Below are 10,348 nucleotides of genomic sequence, written 5' to 3'. Positions count from 1 at the left end.
TAGATCAATTGTGTAAAGCACACCTATACATTTGTTGCCCTCATCATTCCCAAAATTCGCTTTCCTCTTGGGTTCCTGGAATCAGCTCATTTTCCTTTTTTCCCCTCCCCCTCCCTTGAGCCTACAGATCTTTAAGGAAGTAGAAAGCCTCATCTTTCTCCCTTGGAGGGGCTGGTGGGCTTGAACTGCCAACCCTGAGTGTAACAGCCCAATGTGTCATCCACCACGCCTCCAGGGCGCCCTTAAAGATTGCAGCCTTGGAAACACTGTAGGGCAGGCTCTACTCTTTGATTTGGGTACACACACACACACACACACACACACACACACACACACGGTGCCCTGCTATCTCGTCCTGTGTGAGTGTGGCCATGTGTATCCCCAGGGCACCTGTTCAGTATCCAACCCTACAGCTTCACCCAGCCACATTGATCTCCACAAGGGAGAGCCCTGGTAAGGGGGTCACCTGGCCCAGCACCAGGGAGGGGTCAGGCACTGGCTCCGACCATGTCTAATTCCCTTCTTTCCCTTTGCCTAGTCTGATGTTCTTTTTCTAACTTCCTTAGTGTGTATTGTGGAGTAGACACACAGGCTTCACAAGGTTGGTGGGAAAATCCTGTCATCTTGCCATCCCACTTTCCCGCAGGCTTTTCTGCAAGCCCCCCTCGTGTCCTGCCATGTCTAGGTGCGGGGGGACTTGCTTCAGCCTCACGGTAGAACCACCCTACAAGGTTCCCTGGCTGGAAGCCTTCACGGAGCAGACTGCCTCATCTTGCTCCATTGGAGTGGACGGTGCATTTGAACCGTGGGCCATTCAGTTAGCAGCCTACAGCTTAACCACGGCACCACTAAGACCCCTCTACTGGAGTGGGGGGAGGGTCCTAGGCCAACAGGAAGGGTGTCTTCGGAGAAAGGAGGGAGACAGGGAAAGGCACGGTGGCCAGGTGAGGAAGGAGGAATTGTCACTGGGAGCTGCCAGTCCGGGACACCTGGGTCCAGGAAGCAGGGAACACGGGCAGCACGGGCAGGAGCGTAAGGGCCTTTCTCGTGCCCTGCCGATACTTTGATGGGGCTTCCGGTCATTTGTGGCCTTTGGTGACAGCAGCCCCAGGACACTAAGATGCTCACCGAGCTGGTGGCGTGAGCCAAGCCTTGCGGAAAACCTGTGCTTTCAGGAAGAAAGCCGAGTTCCCCCAAGCTGGTGGGAAGGAAGATACCGCCCCAAACGGTAAAAATACCATCTTGCCTGAGCGAGCCGGGCAGGCCGAGGCAGACCACGAAGTGATGACTTTTGGGAGGAGGTGAGACAGCGGTGGACGAGAGATTTTGCCCACAGGCCGCAAAGGGAAGGGGGAGATGTCCACTCACCTCCCCCAGGGGGTGGGTGGCCAGTTGAGACAGAACAAGGACAAGGATGAGTGAGAAACTGGAAACTTCTCCCCAAACCTAGCCGCCTTCAGCCCGCTGGAGACAGAATGTTAAATATTCGCACGGAAGCACAGACAAATGGGCAGGGCAGGCTCAAGAGGCTGAAGATTAACCACAAAACCACACTCCCACCATCCAGTGGATTCCTCCCCACCCCCACCATAGCAATCCTACAGGCTAGGCTAGAACTGCCCCTGTGGGTTTCTACTCTTCATGGGAGTAGAAAGTCCCGTGTTTCTCCCGAGGAGTGGCTGGTGGCTTTGAACTGCCGACCTTGCGGTTGGCAGCCCAAGGTGCCACCAGGGCTCCCGGGGTCAGGGGTTGCTAATGGCAAGTGGGGCAGTCCACACCCACCAGCCACTTCGAAGAAGTGAGATGAGAGGCTGTCTGCTCACATGGAGATGGACAGGTAAAGCCACAGGGGCAGTACTACCCCGCCCGATAGTCACTAGGAGTTGGCATCGGTCCGTCGACAAGGGGCTTGCTTAGTTCTTGTAACCCTTGCGTGAAGGACTGTATTCCCATTTTCCTGACAAGATGGGCTGGGGGTGGAGGGGTGGGGTGGCCAGAATGCTTAAGTGACTTCCCACAGTCACACGGCTAGTTAGGGACCGAGTCAGCATTCAAAGCCAGGAGTTCTGATGCCACAGCTCAGACGCAATCGATGTTCTCTTGAAAGAGTAACAATCATAGAAAACAAACAACCCAACCCCACCCCCAAAACTCACTGCCATAGAGTTGATGGCCCTAGCAGCCCTATAGGACAGGGTAGAACTGCCCCTGTGGGTTTCTGAGGCTGTAACTCTTTACGGGAGTAGAAAGCCTCATCTTTCTCCCTCGGAGCGGCTGCTGGTCTCCAACTGCTGGCCTTGCGAACACTAGCAGCCCAGTGCGTCACCACTGCATGCCCCACCAGGACCTCCATATTGACTGAGATATCAAAGACTCGACCGAGATTTGATGCTTTCTGTAAAGATAAACAACCCCATCCGTCTCATCAGGACCCAAATTCGCTTTGGTCTTTGATAGGTGGTAAAATTGTATGTAGACCAAAAACTTGTTCTAGAATAAACATCTCATGATTTATTTATTCTCCGTGGAAGAAGGTGTGTATGTTTACTGAGCGAGATGGCCGAGGGCAAATGGTCTGGTTGGTCTGAGTAGGCACTGGGCACATGACATGCAGTCTCTCATCAACGTCTCTCAGCAGCCTCCTGGTCTGAATGTGGCCCCATTTTACGTAGGAGAAAACTTGAGGTCCAGACCGGGAAAGCAACTTGGCCAAGGACACACCGCAGCAAGGGTGGGGATCTGAAACCGAGTATGCCTGCCTCCACTGATTTTATCCCGAAGCTTTACAAAGAGAGTCACAGGATTTATGAGCTAAACTCCCGAGGGTTCGCCACAAGTGAACCACAGTGCTTCAGACGAGAGACTGTAAAAAATGGCAGCCCTGGGGTGTCTGACCGACCACCTCATCTAACTTTATAAGGAGAAAGACCAAGACCCAAATAAACGTCCTGTCATCAAATCAATTCTGACTCATGGTGATCCTGTAAGATAGGTTGGAACTACACCCCCACCCCCACCCCCGTGGGTTTCCAAGACTGTAGCTCTTGATGGGAGTCGAAAGCCTCGTCTTTCTGCCTCGGAGCGGCTGGTGGTTTCCAACTGCTGACTTTGTGGTTAGTAGCCCAGCACCTAGCCACCAGGCAACCGGGGTAGGGGTGGAGGGGTGGGGGGTGTGGCAAAGAATCATTATCAACATCACAGCTCAAAGCTCATTCCTCAGAGGCAGTTAGGTGGGACATGCCCCACCCATTAAAAAAAAATCTTTTCCACCAATTCTGACACCAGTTGTCCCTCCCATGGCACTCCCTGCTGCTCTGCTGGGTTTGAGCATCCACCAGGATGCAGTCACATAACTCACAGATCACACTCATGATAACGTTGTAAGGGAAGTACATGGCTCCGAGTCAGGGTCAGGAACAGCTCAGGATACAGTTCTTTGAACAAGACTGCCTCTTCTCAGGCAGGCCTCGCCTGGGTCTTTGCCCCAGCCGTGGCCCTACTCACTAAAGTGTTGCAAACTTCTTTAGCTCCATCGATAAGTGTCTGGGGGGGTACCCCAACTCCTCCAGGAAACCTGCTGTCTGAAGCCTCTCAGCTCTCTCACTGTGGGCTGACACCCCCACGGCAACTGCCTTGCCCATGGGCACAAGAGCCCACTGTCCTCTCCTGGTCTGATTCTGTTCCCGCCTCTGCTGCCATTGTTTCCCCACAGCTGCTTTTCCTTGCCATCTCTCATGATGTCCAGTATTATAACTCACCCTCTCTTTCTGTCTCCTGAGTCTAGGAGGCTTTCATCACCGGGACCCTGCATTCAAAAATCATGTCAGTCTCCTCCTTGGAGGTAGTGAGAGAGCCTTTCTTCCAGCCTCTGGGATGGCTCATTTTAAGCCTAGCAGGCTGGCACAACTGACTAATCCCTTCGTGAGGCTTCCCAACATTTTTACATGCACAGTCTCACATCCACAAGGGCACTGTGTACCTTATTTGCATGGTTAGCCAGCAGTCCCATCTCCTTGATGGACAGCGAACCCCTTATTTGCATAGCCCCACCCAATCATCTGGTGGGAGGTGCAAGACCATAGCGCCCGCGCGCACACACACACACACACACACACACACACACACACACAAAGCAAACCATGGCAGCACACTTACAAAAGACCCAGAGGACCAAAAGATGAAACACACACACACACACACACACACCACACACCACCCCACCCCAAGTTACTAGAAATACTTCCTCATCACCAAAGCACCTGGAGCCGGGCCAGGTCAGCCATTGACCAATGAATTATTTATATGTGTCTGGGGATGGGGACAGGTCCAGTTTCTAAGCACCCCTTGAGGAGTCCCTCTTGGGAGTTAAGAGCCCAGGAGTAGGGCACAGAGTGTTAGAAGTCCGGGAGGGGGGGGGGGCAAGTCTGTTGAGATAGGGAACTGTCTAGTTGATCTCTCCCTCCCTGGTCCCTGTCTAGTGGTTCCTCCCAGTTAGGTTCATTGACACAGATTGCAGCTTGAACTCCAAGCATTAAAACACATACGTTTTCCTGAGCCCTCTCCCTCTTCTCCTTCCTCCCCCAGCTGCTCTCTCTCTCTCTCTCTCACTCTCTTTCTCTCTCTGGTCAGAGGCAGCCCCAACTCATTGTGACCCTCTGTAGAACGGAATAAAACATTGCCCGATCCTGCACCCTCTTCACCATAGCAGGTAGCCTTTGTTACAGGTGCTGTGTCCGTCTGTTTATCTTCCTAGTGTGTTGCTGTGATGCCGGAAGCTAGGTCACCCCCATTTCAAATGCCACGCCGGGTCACCAAGGTTTCAGAAGAGCTTCCAGACAGACAAAGAAGATGAGGAAGGAAGACTTGGCGAGCTAGTCGCAAAAGACAATCAGCCAACAAAAGCCATGCCATCAGCAGCGGGACACTGTCCGACACACACGCTGGGCGATGAGGCCCTTGGTTGGAAGACACAATGAAACGAAACCAAAAACAAAACCCACTGCCATCAGATTGAGTCCGACTCGTAGCCATCGTATCCAGCATTTCCAAGAGCATAAATCTTCACGGGAACAGAGCTTCAGCTTTCACCCACTCTAAGGAACCCTGACCTTGGAGTTACCAACAGCGCCCCCGGACTCCTCCTTGTTGGGAGGCACTTAACATGACTCCTACAGTGACTGATCCAATTTTACATCTGGAGAGACAAATTTCTGAGAGTCTAGAAGACTTGCCCCAGGCACCCGGCCGGCAAACAACAGGACTCTAATTCAAACTGCAGAAGAATGAGCTCCCCAGTTCCGATCTTGACGTACTGCATTGTACCCCAGACAAGGAGAAACCTCGGCTGTCTTCCAGTCCCTTCTGACACACAGCGGCTTCATAGGGCAGGGAGGAACCGCCCCACAGAGGTTTCCAAAGCTGTAAACAGACCACCACATCTTTCTCCTGTGGAGCCACCGGTGTTCAAACCGCCAACCTTGTGGATTGGTAGCCAAGTGCTTAATTGCAATGCCACCAGTGTTCCTAGTACCAGAGTGAGGGGGTGGGGGATGAATGACAGCGGTAAAAATACAGACCCTAAGCAAGATGGTATACATAAGACTCCTGAGTCTGCCACGGAAGGCTGAGTGACCTTGGAAAAGTTACTAGCCGTCCCTGGGCCTCTGATACCTTTTTTTTTTTTTGGGTAAGATGCAGCTTAGCAGCGTTATTGTCGGAATGACACGAGTCAATGCTGCACAAAGCCCTAAGAACAAGGCCAGGCACTTTGTAAACACTCAGTGTTTCAGTGGTAGCTGGATCTGGGCTGCAGGGAGCCCAGGCAGGCTTCAGAACTGGGGTGTGGCCTGATCTGTGCCAGGTTTTAATGCCCCCTTGGGGCTGGACTGCAAGGGAGGGAATCACTTAGCACCTGTGACCCAGTCACATTCCTGAGGTGGGGAACACACGGGCAGCAACTGCGGGGCTTCAGAGCTAGCCAAGGTTCTCCCACTAACACCAGGGGCAGTGGCTATCCACCCTTGTGCCCGTGTCTCAGTGGAGACTTGTTGTTCCCACAATACAGATAAGAGCAGGGAGAGACTTCCCCGGGTCACAAGGAGCAGCGAAGAGATTTGAAAACTGGAGCAACCCAACAGATACACCCGGATACTTTCCTAAGCCCCACTGGGCAGCGGAGGGTGCCAAAGGGTGTCTCTATGCCCCCTTCGGGGCAGTTCAGCCTACAGTTCGATGACTGCCGCATTCATCAAGTGTTCTTGGCTGGTGGACACAAACTGTCGCCACTTCCAGGCCCCTCCGTCCACGCACCGCACCCCACCCGACTCCCAGCACCCAACTACCAATTCTTTTCTCCACCTCCTCAACTGGGTCGCCTGCCCCTAATAGGACACCGAGGCCTCAACCCACTCACCCACGCCTGGCCTCTCCCTCGGAGCCCACAGACCCTGGCAATGGTCTCGTCCGCACGTCCATGATTTTTACAGCATCCCCAAGTTAAGCCCTTAGAAACTGCCCCTTGCAGAATCTCTTGCCAGACTGGTCCCTTCTCCAACTCGGGCCCCTTTCTCCACCTCTAAGCCCCCCTCATAACCAATCCCAAAGCTCGACTCCCACCCCACCTAGAAACCCCCTCCCCAACCACCATTCTTCTACAGCTCGATTCCTCCCAACCCCTCCGCCCGAGCGATCTCCCCTCGCCGAGCCCCCTCCTTGGGCCCCTGCCTCTTTCACCTCACCACCCAGTCCTGAACTCCCAGCTCGGTTCTCAGACGCCCCCAGCGCCCGCCCGGGGTTCTCACCATCTCCCCGCGCTGCAGCTCGCTCGGCTACGCGGGTTTCCCCCTCTCGCTCTGCTCCAGCCTCCCCTTCCGGGTTCCCGCCCCAACGCCCGCTGGGAATTGGAGTCCGAGGTGGCCACGGACTACATTTCCCAGCAGGCAGGAGGAGCCGCGATTGGAGGTGGGGAAACGAGGCAAGCGAGGCCGGTTGAGGAAAAGAATGACTCCAACTCCCAGGAAGCAGCGGGAGCACGCAATGGCGCGTGCGCAGAGGATGCACTCGCGAGGCGCGCTGGGAAATTAAGTCCTTCCGCCTCCATTTGGGCCCAGGGTTGTGGCACAGTGTTTTTTGCAGTCTCTAGACTCACAGGCTTATTGATTTACGAGTGCTGATTAATACTGAACGGTGCCCTTGTGCTATTCCAAATATTTCTCTCCGTTTCCCCCATGTTCCTTACTACAACTCATAAAGACCCTTTTGTTATTTTTTTTTAGTTGTAAAAACACTATATAGCAAAACATTCAATACATTTTATAAGTATAATTCAGGCATTGGTTACGCTCCTCATGCTGTGCGACCTTTTATTGCTCTTCTTCCACAAATTATTCCCCCTTCAGTAACAGAAACTCCATGCTACAAGCACGCCTTCACCCTCCCTCCTTTTCCTCAATGGCATTGAGTGTATTCCGGCTCACAGGCGACCCAATGGAACAGGAGTAGAAAGCCGCCTAGTTCTCCCTCGGAGGGACTGGTGGTTTCGAACTGCTGGCCTTGTGGTTAGCAGCCCAACCTGTAACCTACCACGCCACCAGAGCTCTGTCCTCCAGTCCCAGATAACCCTTAATAAGTCTTTATCTCTATATTTTCCTATGTCATACAGGTGGGATCATACAATCTTTATCCCTTTTAACTGACATTTCATTCAGCAAAAAGTGTTCAAAGTTTGCACAGATCCTAGACTCCATTTTTCTGGATGGCTGAATAATATTCTGATATGTGTGTGTGTATACACAAATATAAACGCCACCTTTTGTTTATCCATTCCCCTGTTGCTGGACGTTTAAGTTGTTTTCACATTTTGGCTTTTCTGAATAGTGTTGCAATGTCCGAGGGTGTGCAAGTTCCTATGTGCTTACCTGCTTTCATTATTTGGGGGGGCATATATTTAGGTGTAGGGTGCCTAGACTCTGTGGCAGTTCTACATTTAACTTTTTAGAAACTACGAAAATGTTTTCTACAGCAGCTGCGCCCATCAGCAATGGGTGCCTCACCAACATCAGTGATGTTCTAGTAGGGCAGAGGGTGACATCTGAGGGGGGCGGTTATGGTTTACATCTTCCTGGATGGTACAAACCGGTGAAAGCTGCTCACAGAAGGTTGGTGGTTCAATCCTACCTAGAAGCACCTGGGGGTGGCGGGGGAAAGCCTGGTGACGGACTGTGAAAAGGTCACAGCTCCTGACGGCCTGTGGTTTTTGTGTTGGGTGCCACGGCGTGGATTCAACAGAAAGAAACCCTGCCAGGTCCTGTTTCAGAATAAAAATGTGTGGAATCGCCATGCATTGGAATGCACACTAGAGTAACTGGCTCCTTTTGACTACGGAAGGAGGCTGACCAGCTTTGCATGTGCTTATTAGCCATTTTTCTTTCCCGTTTTAACCTTAGAAACGAACTTGCATGTCATGAAGGACTCCAAATCCACTTCCATTTTACTTTCCCTAATTTTTCAGTCACTCAGGCCAATCTGGGGTTAGGAATCTGGAGATTCCCCCTGAAGCAATTTTTATTTTATTAATTTTTTTCATTTTAAACTCTATGTTTGGGTCAGCAACTGGCTCCTTTTGGCTACGGGATGATGTTGAGCATTTCTGCATGGGCTCGCTGGTCATTTGTCTGCCGGGGTTTTTAATAGCTGACTTTTCAGACATTGGTCGCCAGGTGCTTCTTCAGGGGTCCCTTGGAGTGGTCTTGGACCTTTGGTGAACAGCGGGGTGCGTTCAACTCTTTACATCACCCCCAAAAGTATTTCCTGCCTGCGAGCTGTTTTTTCCTAGCAGTAGGCTCAGGCTCCCTATAGATAGGAACAATCTTTATATAAAATTGAAGGAAAAAGGGAAACATTACCCTGTGCCATCTTCAGAGGGGCCCTCCTAGCACGCTGGGTACTCATTGGACCGCAAACCACAAGGCCAGCAGTTCAAAACCACCAGCCGATCTGAAGGACAAAGAGGAGGCGTTCTACACCTGTAAAGATCTACAGTCTTGGAAATCTGCAGGGGTAGTTCGACCCTGCCCTATGAGGTCACTAGGAGTCAGAACCGTCTTGAAGGCAGTGCGTTTGGTTTCTGTGCCATCTTCAGGCAAACAACCTACTAAAACCCCCACACCAAACCTGTTGCTATTCAGTGGATTCTAAATCCCAGAGAACCTATAAGACAGAGTACACTGCCCCATAGGGCTTCCAAGACGGTACTCTTAATATATATACATATATATATATATTAGTTTTATTGACATATCTTACACAATCCAATATATCCATCCACATACAATTCTTTTGGTCAATACCATTATGTGAAGTATACAATCATCAATGGCTACCAGCTCCTCATTCTCCCCATTCCCCCCACTACCCCACTGTCAACTGTACTCTTTTTTAAAAAAATCATCTTATTAGATCAACTGTACTCTTATAGGGAAGTTGACTGCCTCATCTTTCTCCTACAGAATACCACATGAGTTTGAAAGATCAACCTTTAGTTACCTGCTCAGCACTTTAGCCACCAAGCCACCAAGGTTCCCCCTGAGTTGATTCTGACTCCTGGCGACCCTATTGGACAGCGTAGAACCACCTCCCAATTTGTAGATAAGAAAATGAGGTCGGAAAAAAAAAGAAAAAAAAAAGAAAATGAGGTCGTTAGCAGGCGGAAACCCAGACATAGCTCGTGACAGGCCTGGGGAACCAATTTACATCATAGTTAGAAGGGAAGCTCCCAGAGCACAAGGCTATTGTGTATCGTGTTCAAGAACTTGAACCCCAAACCCCAAAGTCACGGTGCTCTAAGGGATTCTGACTCATAGCAACCCTGTATCGGGTCTTGAAGACTGGAAATCTTTAGAGAAGCCAATTGCCTCCATCTGTCTCCTTGTGAGAGGCTGGTGGGTTTAAACAGCCGACCTTGTGGTTAGCACTCCAACACTTACCCAGCAGCACCACTAGGGCTCCCTGTGCAAGCACCAAGAATGTAAGTGTAAATATGAATTGAATAAATACATTTTGCATACTAACACCTATGTCATCCTGGTTAAAAAAAATAGTTCTAGTCTCTAAGAAGTAAACCAGAGAAAGGTGAATTTAGCCTCTTGTCCACGGGCAACACAGCAAAAGAGGAATTGGAACCAACATGGTTAGACTGGACTCTTTATCTCGTCCTGCTTCCCACAGAAGAGACATGTTCCAGGGCATTCTTCTAAGTTTGGTTTTTTTTTTCCCCTTTTCTTTTTTAACATTTTATTAGGGGCTCATACAACTGTTATCGCAATCCATACACACATCAATTGTGTAAAGC

General features: G+C 51.0%; 2 protein-coding genes across 2 annotated transcripts in view; both read right to left on the bottom strand.

Moving 5' to 3' along the window:
• FBXO46 (F-box protein 46) overlaps nt 1-6,867 on the bottom strand; it is a 19,821-nt gene extending 12,954 nt beyond the window's left edge. The window contains exon 1 of the mRNA XM_004710586.2: nt 6,801-6,867. The gene's annotated coding sequence lies outside the window, so the exon portion shown is untranslated. The remainder of the gene's footprint in view (nt 1-6,800) is intronic.
• Nucleotides 1-10,348, bottom strand: part of SNRPD2 (small nuclear ribonucleoprotein D2 polypeptide) — a 57,091-nt gene that overhangs the window by 30,592 nt on the left and 16,151 nt on the right. The gene's annotated exons all lie outside the window — the stretch shown is intronic.

The sequence above is a fragment of the Echinops telfairi genome, unplaced genomic scaffold, assembly GCF_000313985.2.
Source record: "Echinops telfairi isolate 266 unplaced genomic scaffold, ASM31398v2 ScPeMD7_655;HRSCAF=1070, whole genome shotgun sequence".
Taxonomy (NCBI): Eukaryota; Metazoa; Chordata; class Mammalia; order Afrosoricida; family Tenrecidae; genus Echinops; species Echinops telfairi.
Note: the sequence above shows the minus strand (reverse complement) of the source record. Positions and strands in the feature narration are given on the sequence as shown.